Genomic DNA, 21,826 nt, shown 5'->3' with positions numbered 1-21,826 from the left:
TTGTCTTATGTGGTTTCTCAAATGTTGTGAGTGCAATTTGTTCAGGAATTTAGTGTTTTAAACTGCTTCATGTTGGTGGAAGCTTAAATGTAGAGATTAAGAAGCAAAAGTTGTGCTTACCTGTAAATCTTGTAGGGAGCAAGCTAGACCTATTCAGTCCTCTTGTGTAAACGGAGAGATTAAAAAGTAATTTTGAAAAGGCATTTAATGCTTAGTCTCTGAATTTAATTCCCACTCTTCAAAAGAATCTCTCAGGGTTAAAGGTGAAACTCTGTTCAGCCTTAGTTCATGCTGTTATACCTCATGTGCTCCATTATACTTTGGCACAGTGCAATAGCTCAAATAAATGAAGGAAAGTGTTTTAATTCTTAAACCCACTACACAAGACATATTTAAGGGAGACTCTTAGTCTTGGATACCGTGATGGGCTTTTCTATTTAAAAGAACCACAACAAGCAACCAGCCAAACATACCATAATAAATGTATGGGGAAAACATTTGTTTGAGAGTCAAGGGATTCTATATATGATATGCATTTGTTGACCTTCATGTCATACAGCAAGACCTCTCTCTAGTTTTACAGGATTTCCTTGAAAGTTAGAGGACATTGGAGGAGGAGATTTTATTTAAGGCAAGGTGGTTTGTGAGGGGTTTTGTGGATATTGATAAAGGTCCCTGATCCTACAATCAGAACCCTTACTCATGCAGAAATTCCTAATGGAATGCTACACAGGCATCCGCCCAGTTTGCAGGATTGGGGCCTAAGAATGTGTAAACACACAGAGTTCTAGTTTAAACTGAAATAAAATCTATAGCTGAAACCTGATAAGCTCTTTCTGATTCAATATGTTTTGAGAAAAAAATTAGTTATTTTTGAAAATGGATTTTAATGCTTTTTAGCTGTTCACTTTTACTTATCAAATTAAATCTGTGCTCCACATGGGAGTAAAAGGTGGTATGGTTCAAGAGCCATGATTTATGCAGTTATGGACCTGACTGTAACAGACCCACAAAGCAAGTAAAGATAAAAACATTAAACACATAAAAACTGATATGAATTTAGGCCTGGATCCTTGATCCAGTAGAAGGGGGACCAATCAGCTTGGGGACAGGCTGGCTAGAGTAGTCAGGAGAGGGTTAAACTAATAGCAAAAGGGGAGGGTAAAAAAAGGGAAGATAGCATGCAGCACAAAAGAGATGCTGAGAACAAAATTAATCAAGGAACCAAAGGACATGATGAGAAGAAATTATTTAATTGCCTATGCACCAATGCTTGGAGCCTGGCTAACAAGCAAGAAAAACTGAAATTGCTCATTTATGAGCATAAACTTGGTCTAGCTGATAAGACTGAAACCTGGTGGGATGGCTCACACAGTTGGAATGTTAAAATCAATGGTTATAACCTAGTTAGAAAGGATCAAGTGGGCAAAAGGGTAGGGAGAGATGCACTGTCAAAAGTGGTTTTACTGTTTCTGAGTAACTGATAACTTGGAAGAAAATGACCCTGAATGTTTATGGATCAGTGTCCTAACAGATAAAGCACAAGATGGGGTATTAGTTGGTGTCTGTATTTAAAAGAATAAACAGGATGACCTAGGTTATTATAGGCCTGTTAACCTGACATCAGTCCTAGGTAAGATAATGAAGCAGCTGATAGGGGACTTGATTAATAATGAATTAAAAGAGGGTAATGTAATTAATGACAATCAACATGGGTTTATGGAAAATAGATCCTGTCAAACTAATTTGATATATTTTTTATGAGATTACAGGTTTGGTTGATAAAGGTAATAGTATTGACATAATATACTTATACTTCTGTTAGGCTTTTGACTTGTTACTGAATGACATTTTGATTCAAGAAACTAGAATGATATAATATTGGCCTAGCATACATTAAATGGACTAAAAATGGCTAACTAATAGGTCTCAAAATGTAACTGTGAACAGGGAATCATCATCAAGTGGGTTTGCTTCCAGAGGGGTCCTGCAGGCATCACTTCTTGGCCCTCCTCTATTTAACATTTTTATCAATGGCTAAATGTAAATGTATATATCTGGGAACAAAGAATGTAGGTCATACTTACAGGATATGGGACTCCATCTTTTGAAGCAGTGACTTTGATGAAAAAGATTTGGGGTCATGGTGGATAATCAGCTGAACATGAGCTCCTGCTGTGATGCTGTGGCCAAAGAGCTAATGTGATCATGAGATGCATAAACAGGAGACTCTTGAGGAGAAAAGAGGGTATTTTACCTCTGTATGGGCACTGGTGTGACTGCTGTTGGAAGACTGTATCTAGTTCTGGCGCCCACAGTTCAAGAAGGATGTTGATAAATTAGACAGGGTTCAGAGAAGAGCTATGAGAATGATTGAAGGGTTAGAAAACATGCCTTGGAAGTGAGCTCCTTGAGTTTTTCAATCTATTTGGCTTAACAAAAAGAAGATTAAGGTGCGACTTTACTACAGTTTATAAATAGCTACATGGGGAACAAATATGTATTGTGCTCTTCAGTCTAGCAGAGAAAGGTATAGCACGATTCAATGGCTGGAATTTGAAACTAGATAAATTCAGACTGGAAATAAGGTGTAAATTTTTAATGGTGAGAGTAATTAACTGTTAGAACAATTTACCAAGGGTCATGGTGAATTCCCCATCAATGACAAATTTAAAATCAAGATTGGATGTTTTTCTAAAAGGATATTATTTTGGGGAAGTTCTATGGTCTGTGTTATAGAGGTCAGACTAGATGATCACAATGGTCCCTTCTCACCTTCTCATCTCTGACTCTGCGTACATAGTTACATTCTTGTTTTTCTATTTGATTCCATCATCCTTATTTGTCATTTTCTTCTCTCCCTCCTTCCAGCTTCATCCTCTGTCTCTCTCCTTTTTTATTTGCCTCCTTTTTCCAGTATTTTGGATTCATTATTCTCCAGCCTCACTGATATTATCTTCCTTTCCGCTGTGTGTTGCATGTGTGTGCGCGCGCGTGCCTCTCCAGTTTCCTTCCTCTCTCCCTTCCTGACCTCTTACTTCTGCAGGCCACTTCAGCTTCTCTCGCTTACGACTCATCCCTTGCTGTGTGCTGCTTTTTCTCACACTCTAGGGCCCCAGCCCCACTCACACTCTAACCCAAATCCTGCTATACACAGGCCCCCAACCCCACTGTCTCCAGTCCCCAGTGTCTCCCCCCTCCAGATTTCTAGGGGATATGCCTAGAGTTATGCTAGCTAAAACCCAGCATGAGAACAGACATGCTTTGAAACAGACATACACTGACTCGTAGACTTTAAGGGCAGAAGGGACCATCATGATCATCTAGTCTGACCTCCTGCACGTTGCAGGTCACAGAATCTCACCCGCCCATTCCTGTAATAGACCCCTAACCTCTGGCTGAGTTACTGAAGTCCACAAATCATGATTTAAAGACCTCAAGTTACAGAGAATTCACCTTTTACACTAGTTTAAATCTGCAAGTGACCCATGCCTCATGCTGCAGAGGAAGACAAAAAAAAAAACATGGTCTCTGACCCGGGAGAAGATTGCTTCCTGACCCTAAATATGGCAATCAGTTGGAGCTGTGTATGAAGCTAGTAAAAAGTGCAGTCAGGGCATATTGGCTGAATTCCAGCCCTAAAATGAATATGCAAATACAGCTGACGTATCAGTATCTTAAACTTTACAAGGAGAAATTTCTTCCCATTAATGTGCCTCATGACTCTAGGTCAATACACAAAAAAGAGTTTCGCAGGGCCGAGTACAAAGAAGTTCTGGTCCGTAACTTGGGCTCCTAGGTACTACAGTGATACAAATAATACATAGGAGGGGTGGAAGCACAACCTGCTATAAAGGTTGCCTGACACTTCCCATTATAAGACCTTGTTTTCAGTTGTTTATAGGGAGGCAGTATGGACTAGTGGGTAGCACATTGGACTGGGAGTCAGGAGACAAGGATTTTATTTCCATTTTGGCCACTGGCCTGCTGGGTGACCTTAGGCAAATCACTTCACTGCTCTGTGCCTTAGTTTCTTCATCTGTAAAATGGAGATAATGTTGCTTACAACCTTTGTATAGTGCTTTGAGGTCTACTGATGAAAAGTGCTATGGAAGACCTAGGTGTTGTTATTATAACTTTGCCAAACATTAACTGCTGGGGCTGAAATGTTCCATGTCACATATCTATCTTAGGCTGATCTCTCTCTCTTTTATTTTAGCTCAAACTGTTCAGCTGTCTCCAAGAATGAGGCTAGGGAAAACACAGTGTTTTGCCCATGTTACAAAATTCTGGTGACCTCTTCTTTGCAAGGCTCTAGCGGTCTGCAGTCTTGCAGCAGGAACTTGAAATTTGGCAGGGAAGTGCCCTGTATATCAGGGATGTGCCTTTTGCCATCCCTGCGAAAATCTGCCTAAATGGTTATTCTAAGCCTTTGAAAAATCACAGTTTGCACATGTTAAAAACCTCATATTTGAGCACCTAAATGTCCCCAAAGATTCCATGAACACTTGACAAGCTACAGCCCAGGGCTGGCAGGACTTTCCCTGAAAGCAGAGAGATAGCCTGTCTCTCCTGTGCTTTCAAAGACAGACAGAAAGACAGACAGACAGACAGGACCCCCAGCTCAGGCAGTATGGCGGAGGAAACTGCCTGATTGAATGAGCCAGAACAAGAGAGCTGGATCTGCATGGGTAGTCTCTGTGTGTGATTAGCTTCATCCTTGGGGACAGGGTGGGGAGGCTGAGATTTTGACTTTGAAGAGGGAAACTGATACTGAGAGTTGCAGAGGGGGTGGGACTGGGAGCCAGGGAGTGAAATGGAACTAGTGGGGATGGGACTGGGAGCTAGTAAAAGACTGAGGAAAAGGCAGAACTGCGGTGGAAACTGGGACTGGCTGGGCCAGAATCCTGGGACTGAGCTAGGGGTGGGGAGTCAGACATAAGATAGGGGTGAGGAGTCAAATCTGATGAGGGGCGGGAAGGGTTGGGAAGGAGAGAAGTGGGGCTGGGTGGGCAAGGGATAGGGAGTTGGAAGAGGTGGACACTGAGACAAGGAGATTGTGACTATGAGGCAGTGGGGATGAGGAATATGGGTTGGGGTAGGGGACAATTGGGGGCAAGGGTGAAGGAGAGAAAGAGATGAAATGAAGAAGTGGGGAACTGAGAATGGCTGGGTAATGGCAGGGGTGTTGAGGTGTGAACACTGGGACTGGAATGGGGAGTCCAGGGGGCAAGTCACAACTGGCAAGACTAGGAGGTGACCCAGAAAACTGAGACTGGGATGAAAAGCCTGAGGAGTGGAGACCGGGACTGGCCAGGTGAGGAAAATGGAACTTAGATGAGGAGTCAGGAGGGGGGACGAAGCAGGACTGGGACAAGGACAGATTAGAAAGAATGGAGAAGAAGGGGTCACCCTTGGGGGAAATGAGAAATAGACTCTGTGCCCGCTAGCACACACTTCTCTTCAGAGCATGGAACGTAGCCCAAGATTCCTGAGTCTCACCATTCCTCTGCTGTCTTCTCCCTTTTGCATATGGGGAGACTGCGTGGGAGCTCCAGAAGCTCCCTAGAAGTGGGAGGGGCCACCCGCACCCAGACCATGGCCCCGCCTCTCACTCTGCCCAAGACCCCACCCTGCTCTGCCTCTTTTTGCCCCCACTCCACCTCTTTCCCCAATGCCCTCTTCACCTGCCCACTGCTGGTTCCTCTCTGCCCCCTCCCCTGACTCCCCCTACCCACCCACTGCTCGTTCCTCTCTGCTGTCTCCCATAGGTCCCCTGCCACTTACTCCTTTCTACCCCCTCCTTCCATAAGCAGAAGCGATGAGGGGAGAGCAGGTGGAGAGGAGTGAGTGGCAGGTAGTGGGATGGCCTAGGGGGAAGAGGTGGAGTATGGGCGGGAAGAAGTACAGGGCAGGTGGGGCCACAGGGGAAGAGGCCGAGCGGCAACGGGACCTCGAGTTGGAGCGCAGGCAGGTCCTTTGTCTGGGTGCCGGTAGCCCTCACACTTCTTAGGAGCATCCGGTGGTGGCACTCCAAAGGTGGCAGGCCATCCAGCATTTCTTGCACCATTGCGGAGGCTTCGCCTCCCCAAGCCTCTTATACCTACTGCTCATGGCTGTCTGCAAATATCTGTGAAATACACTGCCAAAGTGTTCCATCTGCCTCTCGTGTTGGTCCATAAAGAGGATAACAACATGCTGCTGCTATCAGCTACTCCATTAGTTCAAGAGGCAGAAGTCTATCTGGTGGCTCTGAAGGTTCCAGCCCTGCTGATGATCCCTGTGGATGTCAGTATGATGCCACATAATGTAATTTCTGTTGTCAGTTTGCTTTTTAACAAACCTAGGAACTTACAAACTACATTAAGTGAACATTTATTAAGGTTGCAAAGTCAAAAACTCAAACATTTGGAAATGCCAGAATTAAGGGTAATCTTCATTTGACTTCCTAGTACCTATGCATTATGATGCAGTCTTTAATTACATGATCACATTATTTTTTTCACAGGCTCCCAAACTCATTCAGTGCATAGGATGGATGGTACTCATTATTGATCAGCTATTCAATATTATGTTTTCTCCTCATTGTTCTAAGTGTGGTTTCAGGCCTTATTTACTGTACACTATTCAAACCCCGCTCTGAAGGCTTTTGTATCTGATTACATTACAAATATTAATGAATTTATTTTTACAACAGCCCTATGAGAAAATTTGGTATTATTATCCGCTTTTTACAGACAGGGAACTTTGGCACAGAGAGATTAAGGTCAAAAGTATCCACTAATTTTGGGTGCCCAATTTGAGATGGCTAGTACCTGATTTTTCAGAGTACTTCACATTCTATAGCATTTACATGTTTAAATTGCCACTCCCATTGACTTCAGTTGCAGATGTGAGTGGTCAGCACTTCTCAAGTTGGGAACACAGAAAATGAGGCACACACAATTAGTGACCACCTGTGAAAAGTTTGATTTGAAGTGATTTTCCCAGCATCACATAACAACTCTGTGGCAGAGGCACAGATATAATCTAATTGTCCATGGAAGCATTTACTTGCCTTAAACCATAAGACTGAATTTTATTTTCCTGCAGTCCCCTGCCTCATTCACTATATACCTTCCAACTTCTGAAACATCCGAAGCCGGGGTCCTACAACAATCTCTTTCACTGCACAGCCATGCTTCATGTCCAGAGCAGTGCCTTTCTGTGCGCTGAACAAGGCAGGGGTCCTGCAGGAAAAAAGTATGTGATCATGTAATTAAAGGCTGTATCATAATACATACTCACAAAGCAGCTGAATTATGGTTGCACAGGCAACCTTAACGCTGGAATTTTCTAATTTTTGAGTGCTTGACTTTGCAACCTTAACAATATTTACATATAATAATAGAGTGCTTGCAGTGTTTCCATGTCACAATATATTTGATTTTATTTCTTTATTTCTGGAATCCTGTGATTAATGAAAGCTTGAAAGTCTCTTATTCAAAAAAATAAAAAGTTTCTAGTCCTCGGGCTTGTGGAGAAATAAAGCTTGAAAAGGTGACCCAAACACAGCACAGAGGATCAAAGGGCATTTAAAAGGGGCGCAAAAATCTAAATTGTTGGAGGGGGAGGGGAGCTTGATTCATGATTTTTAAACACTGGGAGTTGGCAATACTAACTATGCTCTTCTGTCCTGTTACTGGTTTCAGAGTGGCAGCCGTGTTAGTCTGTATCCGCAAAAAGAACAGGAGGACTTGTGGCACCTTAGAGACTCACAAATCTATTTGAGCATAAGCTTTTGTGGGCTAAAACCCACTTCATCGGGTGCATGCAGTGGAAAATACAGTAGGAAGATAGATAGATAGATAGATATACACGGAGAACATGAAACAATGGATGAGCTATTATCAGGGGTTTTTTTTGTCTTGCTGGTAACAGCTCACCTTAATTGATCACTCTCATTATAGTGTGTGTGGCAACACCCATTTTTTCATGTTCTCTGTGTGTGTGTATATCTATCTTCCTACTGTATTTTCCCCTGCATGCATCCGATGAAGTGGGTTTTAGCCCACGAAAGCTTATGCTTAAATAAATTGTTAGTCTCTAAGGTGCCACAAGTCCTCCTTTTCTTTTTGTCCTGTTACTGTTTCTTGTGATAGTCCTGCTGCCATGCATGTGCTTTTAAAAACAAACAAGCAAGTTTATTATTTTGGGGAGGGGGCAGCAATAGATTTCCTTTATTTACATAAGTATATAAATCCCTTTATGAATGGACCATAGGGTCAATAAATCATCAAGAAGAGTATGACTGTTAACTTTAACCATCCCCCCCCCCCAAAAAAAAACAAAAAAAAAACAACCACCTCAAGCTTTTCTTCAGCTAAAGGAACAAAAGTGGCAACTCAGTAAACTTCTCTTTCGTGCATATTTGTTTAATTTGAAAGAACGTAACTTGTAGATGCTCCCTGATTTCAAATGAATATTTTATAACTGCTAAATTATAAACCTGGTGGTAGAGGGTGGGAAGCTGTTAATAATAAACCGGGGCCGTGGCGGGGAGAGGGGGGAAAGAGGGGAGATGGGATTATAGCAGAATGCTGACAAAAGCAAACCCTGACGATAGTTAAACTGATTTAAATTCAGAAGCATCAGGTCAGCGTGGAGAGCTTATTCATATCCATTTTTGTTAAAGATAACTTCCAACAAAGCAACTGCAAGAAAAGGTAACTTAAAAGTTGCTTGCTATTCATTAGCTGTGTTGTATTTTGGATGGAATTCTGTATATGGATCAATTGTTTACCTAAGCCCTGGCTAACTTCAGTTCAGAACGCTGCATCTTCAGCTAATGTGATTGCTACTTACATTCAGCCATGCTGAATAGAATTGGCTGGAATCCAGTTTTTCTGAAAGGGAAAAGAGTGAGGGGAGGATGGAAGGGATGCAGTTTCCCCCCCATCTAGAATAGATTATGCATTTTACTAAGCCTTTCTGCAGCCAGTTTATTTTCTTTTCCTAAGAACTGCCTTCCCTTCTGGAGTCACTGGACTCCACCCCTTCTCACTGACCAAAGTAAATCTGCACAATAATGAACCATATAAGGGAGGGATGACATCATCAGTGAGTGGTCCCAAGCTGTTTTGCACAACATTCACCTTTCATTGTTCTGATGACATGGCTGGAATGTGATGGCTAATTCCCTGTGGAGCAGGGGTTTGAGCACGGCCTGCTAAAGTTCTTCAGCAAACGTGGGGTGGTGTATTTTTTATTTTTATTTTTTTGCCTCTTGCTAATATATATATGTATATTGCTAATTGTAAGGTAAGAAAATCAAGATCTGCTTTTATTTAACAAATGTTAGTTGTTCTTGTACATGCGCCTTTCACTTGTTAATGGGTTTACTTGGCAAGGAAACAGCTGTAAGTGTTATTGAAAAGAACAGCTTGGGAACTGGGTTTGTACATTAATGAAGCACTGACTAATCTGACATGTTCTAAAGGGAGAACTCTGCAGTCTTTTAAGTTACAGCTCTCTGAAGACTTTAACTCACTTGGAAGGGAGGAAAAACTGTATTAAGGTACTGGAACATCATGGTCTTAAAATAACTTATTTGGAATGTTTGGGTTTGAAGAATTCAAAGACCATTTAAAGGTACACCTTGTTTTGGTGCTCATATTTTGTGCTTCTGTGTGTGTTTCTGTGTGTGTGCACACGCCCGCAGACAACATATTGAAGTGTTAAGGAAAAGATAACCTCAGCCCAAAGATGCTTTGGGGGAATTTAATCTCTGATCTAAATTTTAAATCTTCCTTATCCCACTGATGTATTTTGAATGTTTTCTGCCCACATCCCTTTCTGACCTATGCTGCAATTCTGTATCTCTTAATTTATTATTTCTTTTAAAGCCAGAAGAAAAAAAAATCAGGGTAAAGTGCTATTGAGTATTTGGAGTATTACCTTGCACCCTGAACAATTTTGTTTGTTTATTTGAAGATCCTTGGTTCTTTTCTGAAGTGAATAAGGAGTTTGGAAAGCTGGCAAGGCATTGGAGCTAATAAGTGTAATTGCTCTAAATAGTGAGCTTACTCAGTGCGCAGTTTCAAAGAGGAGGGCACAAGTTAAGAGTGATGAGCCATGTTAACCAAATGTGATTTTAATAATAAATAAATAAAACTGAAACCGTCAGCTAGCAAGTTCCAAAAGAAGGAAGAAAAAAACAAAAACCTATTGTTGCTGTCTCAGGTCAGCAGAGTGTAGCCTCCTAAATAAAGGAAATGAGTTTTGCTCTCTAAGTTGATAATGGTTGTGAAGTTCCACAGGGCCAAAATTATTAATGTACAAGTCTGATTTCATTGAACACAGTCACTTCTCAGAAATTTGTAATGTGTGGTTTTCCTATGATAGACAAGATGGGTGAGGTAATGTCTCTCTCACCAACAGAAGTTGGTCCAATAAAAGATAAGCTTTCGAGCTACACAAAGCTCTTCAGATTTGGGAAATGTACTCAAAGTGTCACAGCTAAATACATGATTGAACAGTTAGTTTAGCATACATAGTCTATGCTTTAATTTTATGATGCAGGTAACATTTTTCCATAGATTACCAGCGTTGGTGATCACATATTTAATGAACCTTTACTTTTTTATGCAATTTATAATTTGCTAAATTGAACAGCTATTCATAAATATTCTGCATCAAGATAATTGCAACATACCTTCCCTTTTCCTTCTGCTAGATGGTGTTGGAATTTCAGGGACTAGCAAGAAAAGGAATTAATACAAATATATTTAATTCATTCTCTTCTCTTTGTCAGTTCATATGGACTTGGGGGAGAGGTTGAACCCCAAAATTTCAAAAGTGTCCACTAATTTTGGGTGCCTTCATGTATTCTGGAGTATCCCCTTGAATAGTAGGACGGATTTAGTTGTTTGTTGTTTGTTTCCCAGGAAGACACTGAGCCCCAGTACCTTTCATTAACTTTCACTGGAATTGTGGGTGCTCAGAATCTATGCAAATTGCGGCCTATGTGTCTCAAGATGTGCATCCAAAAATAGAGGTACTCAAAACTAGTGAATGTTCTGAAATATCTAGGAATCACTGCACACCCCAACCCCCTCCCCCACCACACACACTCTCAATCCGGATGACAATTAGAGGATTTCCCAGTGACCTATGAAATAATATCTTCTCCAAAATCATTTGTGTAATTTAAGCATGAATAAAGTAGGGAAGGAATTGCTTTATTTAAAACATATACATTTTTAATTGAAAAAAAAATTCTACTCAGGTGTTCTTTAACAAGGTTTGATGGGCAATTACTTTCTAACTCAGGGGTGGGGAAACTTTTTGGCCCGAGGGCCACATCAGGGAATAGAAATTGTATGGCAGGCCATGAATGCTCACAAAATTGGGCTTGGGGTATGGGAGGGGGTGCGGGCTCTGGAGTGGGGCTGGGGATGAAGAATTTGGGGTGTAGGAAGGTCTCTGGGCTGGGACTAAGAGGTTTGGAGGGCTGGAGGGGGATCAGGGCTGGGGCAGGGGTGCGGGAGCAGTGGCATGTCCCTCCTCCGGCTCCTACGTGGAGGTGCGGCCCGGCGGCTCTTCATGCTGCCCCATCCACAGGCACCATCCCTGCAGCTCCCATTGGAGTGCCAGAGGGGGCCACTGAAGTAGGAGCCAGAGCGGGCCATGCTGTGGCTTCCCGGAGCCGCCTGTTGCGGCCCCCAACCCTGCGCCCCAGCTGGAGCACCGGAGCAGGGCCTAGCTGCGTGGTGCAGCTCGCGGGCCGGTTTTTTGCCTACCCCTGTTCTAACTGGAAACAATGAGTTGCATGGCCTCTCAAGTGCTCCTGCAGAAACAAACTTCCTGTATGACAACACTGCAATTAAAACCTGTGCCAGCTGAGTTGGGCTCGCGGGGCTCAGGCTAAGGCTAAACAGCCCCGTTTAATTGCAGTGTAGACATTCGGGCTTGGGCTGGAGCCCAGGCTCTAGGACCCTGCAAGGTGGGAAAGCCCCAGAGCTCAGGCTGCAGCCCAAGCTCAAACATCTGAGTCCCCTGGGCCAGCCCTGGGTTTGTAACTGCAGGGTAGACATACCCTCTGGCTCTGTGGCTCAAGTTGAAAGACAGGAAAAAGGAGCTTGCTTTCCTGGTGCTTCCTCAAGATTGTTGTGTGACTGGCAGGAGTGGTGTAAGCTGGTGCAATAGGCCCCCTCAAAGAGGAAGATGGCTTTCATTAGCTGGCTTCATCTTCATAATAACTTACTCTATAGATTTGAATTTTTATTTATATACATGCCCCCACCATTCACAAACCACAGGAAACGTAATATACTAACATCAGATGTTTTCAGTGTTAGAGACGTAAATAGCTAAAGTGTGTATTTCTATCCTTTAACAGTAATTCTGAAATTTATTATTTTTTCTTCTTTGCATTGCGGGAGCACCTAGGAGCTCCACTAACGCCATTGTGCCACGTCCTCCTTGTGCTAGGCACTATACAAACAGAACTGAAAAACGGTGCCTGCTCCAAAGAGCTTACACAGTTTCTCCCTCCTCTGACGCTATCCATTATCCGACTGAACTGGGGGTTCTATTCCTGGTGCTGCCATTGACTTGCATAGGCAAATTACTTTACTCTGTGCCCCAGTTCTCCACATCTGTATAATGAAGTTAATGATGTTTACCCAGCATTATAAAGTACCGTGAGACATAAAAATGAAAAGTGCAATATAATCTATTGTAACGATTTTCAAAAGTCATTTGGGATACTTGAATTTTTGGATGCTCAATTTGAAACACCCTAAAGGGGCCTGATTTTTAGAGACTGCTGAGCACCTTCCCTTTGAAAATCAGGAGTTTTAAATTATCTCAAGTTGGGCACCTAAAATTGCTCGTCACTTCTGAAAATCCTGGCTTATAAATTTATCTAGGTTCTCATATTGACTCTAAGTGCTAACTATCATTATTGTTTTTTATCCACCATCCATTGCGAAGTACGTTTAGTAAATTTCAAATTTGTGCATGACATTGTAAAATTGCCCCTATGGCTATTGAAGCAGAAACTTTCCATATGTTTTAGATCAGAATGATGTTTTTATTCTATGCACACTTCAGAGAAGGATTGGTTGGAAGTTATAAAGCACAGAAAGATTTTAAAAATTTACGTTTGTTTTGAAATCTTCAATATATTTGAGAGAAAAGAATTCATATGTATTAGGTGAACTACACCAAAAGAAACTTGGTTGTCACTGATTTAAAAGATAACAGATTGGCTGTTTAAGAAGACCTTCAGTTGTCAGTCCATTATATCTATTGTTAGCTATATTTAGCTGTGTAATAAGCACAGTAATAAGACTGCTTGGTATAGAAGTACTCATACTGTATGAACAGCAATAGTCTTGATGTGTTTCAGTGAAGCAAAGAACAGTGTTTCTCACTGTCTATATTGTGAACCAACCAGCCAACTGAATGAAATCCCTCTGGCCTTTTTCCTCACCTCCATCAGCCAAAATTGGCCCTTGATATTGGTTGAGGTTCCAGTATTTCTCTTACTGGTGTCCAAACAAAGTAAGTCCCATGTAAACTAGATCTCCATGACAACTCTACTCTAAACTCTTCAGGTGACACACTTGCACTGTCCTTTTAAAAAATGTTTTCTCCACCTGTAATACGTAATGAATGTTGAAGTCCAGCTCTACTCTGAAAAGCAACTCTAGGAAAGTGGCATTGTGGGGTTCCATGTTTGTGTGTCAAAGATTGAACTTGACAGATGCAGGAAAAAGACATAGGACAACAATATGTGGGTAAACTAAGGCTGTAACTTTATTTTTTCCATAAACCAATCAGCATTACAAGGAGAGTAAAACCACCCAGCAGACCAAGTCCAATGCAGATTCCAACTAAGAAACCCTCACTGAGCCTCCCCAGTTTTGCTGCTATATAAGAGATTAGGTCCAACAGCCTATTTCCCCTTTCACCTGTTTTTCCTCGTATGTGTGTTAGGGGCCCAGATGAAAGAAGACCTCTGTCTGCACTAGACCTTGTAGACTGATACACTTGCCCATCAAATCTCAGTCCCAACTGCCAGACCTTAACCATGTACCAGTTTGCCAGTTGGGACTGCACCACAGTCCATACTAGACTCCTGCAGACTTGTCACATATATAATAACAGAGTTATAGAGACAGAGTTAAGTGCTCTGAAGGTCCAAGACTACACTTGTAAAAATGCACACGCACGCTCATTCATTCATTCATACAGAAGTACTGTAACATTCATTCTTTAAAAGTAGCTGTACTGTTTGTGAAAGGTTCAAGCCTGACCGCCCCAGAAATAGTAGTGCTTTCTGAACAGGGATGGCATAACAATGGCAGTGCCAGCTTACCTGCGTGGCTCTGCTCCTGGATCTCATCCCCAACTTCCCTTCTATCCTAATAAACAGTTCATTCTGTAAGGAGCTTTATTATTAATAGTTTCCAGTTACGGTTCTAACTCTGCTTAGCAGATTAATTGGCATACACAATTGTTGACAGATGGCCAGTACTATCAAACCCCAAGCAGGTGCCTGGGGCAGCAATCTTAAAGGAGCAGCAGTCCGTGCGGGTTAGGGCGGCTTGGGTTTTCTCGCCGCGACAGCAATTCAGTGGCAGCTTGTATCCTCACAGTCCCGCGGCAGCAATTTGGTGGCAGCTTCCTTTTCGGGTGGCAATCCGGTGCACTGCTTGGGGCAGCAAAAAGTGTAGAGCCAGCCCTGACCATAAGCATTGGAAAATCAGGGGTCAGGCATGCAAAAACCATGAGACTGGCTTAGAAATCATGAGATTTAAAAAAAAAAAAAACAAACCACCATTTTGGTTCTTTTTATTTGCCTTCTGATTTTTGAACCTTTAGGATATGTGGGGGTCACATTTGCAAGCTTTTCTCTGCAACTCTGAGGACTAGAAACATATTATTTCTTTCTTTTTTTTAAATGAAAGCTCAAGTTCTCACATATTTGTATGACTCCAGGAGCTGGGTGTTTAAGAATAACACTAAATATTATGAGTCATGATAAAATAGTGAGAGTTGGCAGCACTATACCATGGCTTCATAAGTAAAGGAAAAGAGTTTTTACATAACCCTCCGTGAAAGTAGGTATCCTATGTTTTTAAAAACACAGCAGGAAGTCCATCAGTGGGAGTATGGGGAAAGTTCTAGGCAGAAACCCTTGAATACTGCAGAGAGAGATGGAGTAGCCTTGGGAATAATAGGCTTTGCTAATAAAATTCCTTGTTCAGTGTTAGAAGTGACACTTTCTGTGATTCTTTATCCTTGTCGGATGACGCTCTAACTTGACCCACACAACCTGGACACAGCACCTGTTAGCGTAGTTTAATCTCCATGTCCATTCAGTCCTTTTCCAACAGTCTCAGAAAACTATATCATGGAGAATAATCTATAACAAATTACACAACAAGGTTAGCTGTTGTTTCTGCTGGTTTAATATCAACCTCAAGAAAGTCATAATCTTCTTGCTATTTAAAAATACACTGTGGATTGTACTGCATTGGTCAGCTGTGAGTAATCAGATAAGTCACATGACCTTTCCTGGCGTGTGCAAGGACTTCTGTTGCAAATACTTAATTTCTGTTAATATTTGTCCATGTGACTTTGACACCTCTTCTGTGAATATTTATGCTAGTAAAGGTTGTTTATTCAGATATTAGTGGGAAATGAATGCAAGAAGCAAGTGTATAGTTGAAGCAAATTCATTTAGGTCAAGATTTTCAAAACTGAGGATTGATTTTTCGGAACCCAATTTGCAATACTCTAAAAGGGGCCTGTTTTTTTCCCCAGAGGACAGATGGATGTTGACTAGAACAAATGCAATGGTTAGTGTGGTTATCATTTTGGTTTTTTATAAATTTGGATGGGAGGGAGGGATTTTTTTTGGCAGCCATTATTAAACACCCCATCTTGGTATAACTATTCCAATCTAATCCCCAGGGCAACATAGCTACGTCAATGGAAGAATACTTCCATTGATGTAGCTGCCATCATTCAAGGAGGTGGTGTTCCAACACCAATGGAAAAACCCCTTCCATGGGTGTAGGCTGCATGTACTCTACAAGGTTATGTGAACATAGCTACAACTATGCCAGTATAGTCTCCATAGTGTGTAGACATACCATTAAATGCCCTTAGACTGGTACCCACCTACCAAAACTAACTTACATCTCCTCTCTGTGCGTTGCCTTTAAATTTGGCCTACTGAATCCTACTGAAAACTTGTCTAACTAGAGTAACTCATAAAGAGGAAAAAAGAAAATAACAGGACGGTGAAAGAGGGAGTAAATTAAAGTATCATCCATTCTACTTTTTTCTTGTTCTTTGGTATGTACTGGACACCCATTTAGTTTCCTTTATGCTCATTCAAATATTTGGTGTAAGGTCATAGAGGAGTTTTTAAACTAAGGACTGGGGGAAAGCCAACAAATGCTGAGGAGCGTACAGTTCAGACAGATGCATCTCTTAGGGGAGGATTTATTAACGAGGATTCTCTATATCGTAGGAAAGAGGAGAGGATAGAAGTTGATTAAGTACAGGTAGAAGTTGAAGAGAAGCAGTCAAATGAGAAAGCCCCAGCCAATTACATCACATGAACACAGCTAACTAAATACTGATACATTTTATCAGCGCTTGCATACAAATGCAAGAAGTCCAAATACTAAACTGCGTGAACTTGAATGCCTGGAATTAAGTGAGAATATTGAGATAATAGGCATCATAGAAAATTGGTGGAACTTTGATGTTACCACGTCCCATTGATTATCAAAGTACAAAATATATAGGCATGACAGAATAGGTGGCACTGGTGGGAGAGTGGCACTATATGTGAAAAAGTAGAGTCAAATATAATAAAAATCTTAAATGAATCAAACAGTACCAGAAAATCTCTATGGATAGAAATTCCATGCTTGAATAATAAGACTATAGCAGTAGGAATATACTACTGACCGCCTGACAAGGATGGTGATGGTGATTGTGAAATCCCTAGGGAGGTTAATGAGGTTACAAAAACAGACAACCCAATAATATTGTGGGGTTTCAATTATACCCATGTTGACTGGGAACGTGTCACCTGAGGATGGCATGCAGAGAGAAAATTTCTACACATCGTTAATTACTGCTTCTTGGGCAGCTGGTCCTGGAACCCACAAGTGGAGAGACAATTCTTGATTTAGTCCTAAGTGGTCCACAGGATCTGGTCCAAGAGGTGAATATAGATGAATCACTCTAATAGTGACCATAATGTAATTAAATTTAACATCCTTGTATGGGGGAAAATGCTAAGAAATCTACCACACTAGCATTATCTTCAAAAATGGGAGCTATGCAAAAATGAGGAGGCTAGTTAAATGGAAATTAAAAGGAACAGTCACAAGAGTGAAATGTCTGTTAGCTGCATGGAAACTTTTAAAAAACATCATAATAGAGTCTCAAATTATATGTATTCCCCAAATAATAAGGGAACAAAAAAAACCAAAGCATGGCTATACAGCGGAGTAAAAGAGGCAGTTAGAGACAAAAAGGCATCCTTTAAAAATTGGAAGACAAATCCGACTGAGGAAAATAGAAAGGAATATCAATTCTCTCAAGTCAAGTGTAAAAGTATAATTAGGCAGGCCAAAAAAGCACTTCAAGAACAACTAGCAAAAGACAAAAAAACTAACAGCAAAATTTTTTTTAGTACATCAGAAGTAGGAAGCCTGCCAAACAATCAGTGGGACCACTGGACAATCGAGGGGCTAAAGGAGCACTCAAAGAAGACAAGGCCATTGTGGAGAAGCTAATGAATTATTTGCATCCGTCTTAACTGCAGAGGATGTGAGAGAGATTCCTACACCTGAGCCATTCCTTTTAGGTGAAAATCTGAGGCACTATCCCAGACTGAGTTGTCAGTAGAGAAGGTTTTGGAACAAATTGGTAAATTAAACAGTAATAAGTCAGTAGGACTAAAGGGTATTCACCTAAGAGTTCTTAAGGATCTCAAATATGAAATTGCAGAACTATTAACTGCAATATATATTGCTTAAATACTAGATCACTGATGGATAGTTAATGTAATGCCACTTTTTAAAAAAAAGTTCCAGAGGCCATCCTAACTTCAGTACCAGACAAATTATAGTAAAGAATAGAATTATGAGTGAACATGATTTGTTGGGCAAGAGTCAACATGACTTTTGTAAAAGGAAATCACGCCTCCCCAATCTATTAGAAATCTTTGAGGAGGTCAGCGAACATGTGGACAAGACTTATTCCACTGATATTGTGTACTTGGACTTCCAGAAATCGTGTGACAAGGTCCCTCACCAAAGTCTCTTAAGCAAAGTGAGAACTCATGGAATAAGAGGGAAGGTCCTCTCATGGATCAGTAACTGGTTAAAAGATAGGAAACAAAGGGTAGACATAGATTGTCAGTTTTCACAGTGGATAGGAAAATAGCAGAGGCCTCCAAGGATTTGTAAGGGACCAGTGTTATTCAACATATTAAGAAGTGATCTGGAAAAAGGGGTAAACAAACAATGAGGTGGCAAAGTTTGCAGACAATACAAAATTACTCAAGATAGTTAAGTCCAAAGCTGATTGTGAAGAATTAGAAAGGAATCTCACAAAACTGGTTGTCTGGGCAACAAAATGGCAGATGAAATTCAATGTTGATAAACGCAAAGTAATGCAAATTGGAAAATGTAATCCCAATTATAAATACAAATTAATGGGGTCTAAATTAGCTGTTGCCACTCAAGAAAGAGATCTTGGAGTCCTTGTGGATTTCCACTCTGAAAACATACGCTCAATATGCAGGAGCAGTCAAGAAAGCTAACAGAATGTTAGGAATGATTAGGAAAGGAATAGATAATAAAACAGAAAATGTCAAAATGCCACTACATAAATCCATGTTATGGCCACAACTTCAATACTGCACGTAGTTCTCGTCACCAATCTCAAAAAGATATATTGGAATTGGGAAAAGTACAGACAAGGGCAACAAAAGTGATTAGGATGTGGAACAATGTCTCGATGAGAAAAAAATTAAAAAGACTGTGACTGTTCAGGTTGAAAAGAGATGACTAGGGGGATATGAATGAGGTCTATAAAATCATGAATGATGTAGAGAAAGTGAATGAGGAAGTGTTATTTACCCCTGTATATAATAGCATTACTAGGGGTCACCCAATGAAATTAATAGGCAGCAAATTTAAAACAACCATAAGGAAGTATTTCTTCACACAAGACACAGTCAACTGTGGAACTCATTGCCAGGGGATGTTGTGAAGACCAAAAGTATGACAGGGTTAAAAAAAGAATTAGATAAGTTCATGGAAGATAGGCCCATCAATGGTTATTAGCCAGGATGGGCAGGGATGTAACCCCCTGCTCTGGGTCTCCCTAAACTTCTGACTACCTGAAGTTGGGACTGGACGATGGGATGGATCATTCAATTATTACATTGTTCAGTTCATTTCCTCTGAAGCATTTGTCACTGACCACTGCTGGAAGGTAGGATACTGGGTTAGATGGACCATTGGTCTGAACCAGTATGGCCATTTTTATGTTCTCATGAATCTAATTTACACTGAGCCAGATTCAGAGGGGATGTGCATCTTAATTGAATGTCAGTAATTCAAACACCTAGGCTGTTTTAAATTAACTTTTTGGGGAAAAGGGGCCTGAGAGTTTTCAAGGATACAGTTCTTTTTGCTTACCTGACCTTAGAAGAGCTTAGTTCATCAGTTCTTGTTTGTTAAGAAATTTGCAGTCCGGAGGTTGGTGTTGGTAGTGCCATCCTATGCACAATTTCCTAGAACGTATAAAGATAGTGCATGTTGCTCGGGGATCTTCTTTTTTTTCCACTTAATTTTTTCACATCTCTTAGGGGCTGCAACAGACAAACTGATTTACTCCTGTTCCTGGTATATTTTCTTTTGTCTTCTGCTAGCTACCCTGATTTTCCCTCTCTTTCCCCTTCCCATTTCTCTGTGCTATGTGCTACATCATCCTATACCTGATGGTTAAAGCAGCAAGTTTGTCACGGAGGTCATGGAAGTCACAGATTCCGTGACTTTCCGTGACCTCTGTGACTTCTGCAGCAGTCGGTGCACCTGGCTCAGGGACAGCTCAAGCAGCCCCTGCATCAGGTGCACTGGCCACTGCTGGGGCAGTCTCAGGCCACCGCGCCTTCGTGCCCAGCAGCAGAGTTTGGGTGTGGTAAGGGGCAGGGTGAGTCGGTCTCTGGGTGGTACTTACCTGGGGGGATCCCCAGAAGCAGCAACATACCCCTTGCTCAGCTGGTTGGCGGAGGCATGGGCAGGCAGCTCTGCACGCTGCCTCCACCCAGAGTGCTGACTTCACACCTCCCATTGGCTGGGAACCGTGGCCAATGGAAGCTGTGGGGGCGGTGCCTGCAGGTGGAGGCGGCCATGCTTCCACCTAGCAGCTGAGTGAGGAGGATGTTGCCACTTCCAGGGAGCCCCCCAGGTAAGTGCCACCCAGATCCCGCCTCACCCCATTCTGTGCCCCAACCCTCTGCCCTGTCCCACACCCAAACTCTACTGCTGCTGGGGGGAAGGTGCAGAGCCAGGTAGGGAGCCTGCTGGCCCTGCCAACTTCCCTTTACCTCCCCCCCCAGCACCAGCGGGGGTCCTGGGCCATGCACTGCCGCCCGTGCTCCCCTATCACCAGCGGGGGTCTCGGGCCACATGCCGCCCTTTCCCCCACCCCCGCAAGCAGCTGGCCTGCCCTCCCCCAGCACTCGTGGGGCCTCTGGGCAGACCTCCCAAGTTTTATTCACTGGTATTTTTAGTAAAAGTCATGGACAGGTCACGAGCCGTGAATTTTTGTTTACTGTCCGTGACCTGTCTGTGACTTTTACTAAAAATACTCATGGTTAAAACGTAGCCTCACTGATAATTGCTGCTCCCACTTTTGCCTTTCCTCCTGAGCCAACAATGAATTCCATTTCTAACGTTGCTAGTCTCCTCTTCCACCCACGTCCCATCCCACCCTCTCATTCAGTCACACTCTTTGACACTCGCCTCCCCTGCCTAGTGCATCCTTCAGTGTTCTGGCTTCCCTCCCCTTTCTTACGGCTTTTCATCCTAGTTCCTGGTCTTTTTTGATCCCCATGGAATCAGGAGTGAGACATTAATAGTCACTGGCAACCAAGTTAATTTAGTTCTTGCTATTAAATCAAGGTTCAGATAAATTAGCTCTTCACTTGGTTGTGAAGGGTTAAAATGTTTTGGATATAGATTGAAGCAAATGAATTTGTATTGCTGGATGGATCTTCATATGGGAACTCAGAGTACTTTGATAATGGATTGAACAGTATGTAGTTTCCCAGTAATTTGTGTGAACATATCTGTATCTTCTTCTTTAAAACAATATTGTTACTTTTTTTACAGCAGTACTCCTAAATTTATGGCAACAAATATCCCTACACCAACAGTAACTCTTTATATTGGTGGAAAAACATCTCTTTTACAAATCTCTGGTAAATAATGCACTAGCACTTTCTATGTTGATATCTCTGTGTTCTGGATTTAAAGCACAAGCCTAAAATGTATAAAACTGTGCTTTGTTTCTGCTTTGAAATGTTATATGAATAGGGCTGGAAAAGTATCATTGCACATAACACAGATTTAAATCATTTTTCTGATAAGAATAGATCTAGTTCATATATCAGCCTTTACATTCTGTGAAATGTCAGAAAATTCAATTGCTCTCTAGTTTCTGTATGTCAAGTAGAGAATTTGTGTTACAGCCAAAGCTTTGATCAGTCTGATCCTCGCAGTCAGTGGAGTGG

The 21,826-nt window shown here is 41.8% G+C and overlaps 1 protein-coding gene across 4 annotated transcripts in view; it reads left to right on the top strand.

The window, feature by feature from the left end:
* FILIP1 (filamin A interacting protein 1) overlaps window positions 1-21,826 on the top strand; it is a 176,772-nt gene that overhangs the window by 135,521 nt on the left and 19,425 nt on the right. Inside the window, exon 1 of one of the 4 annotated variants that reach the window (XM_048845906.2) lies at window positions 9,135-9,300. The exons of 2 other annotated variants lie outside the window; for them this stretch is intronic. The gene's annotated coding sequence lies outside the window, so the exon portion shown is untranslated. Of the gene's footprint in view, window positions 1-9,134; window positions 9,301-9,437; window positions 9,557-21,826 lie in introns of those variants that run through there. One more of the 4 variants, XM_048845907.2, reaches the window with a different exon arrangement.

The sequence above is a fragment of the Caretta caretta genome, chromosome 3 (genome assembly GCF_965140235.1).
Source record: "Caretta caretta isolate rCarCar2 chromosome 3, rCarCar1.hap1, whole genome shotgun sequence".
Lineage (NCBI taxonomy): Eukaryota > Metazoa > Chordata > Testudines > Cheloniidae > Caretta > Caretta caretta.
The sequence above is the reverse complement of the archived record's forward strand: the minus strand, read 5'-3'. Positions and strand labels throughout refer to the sequence as shown.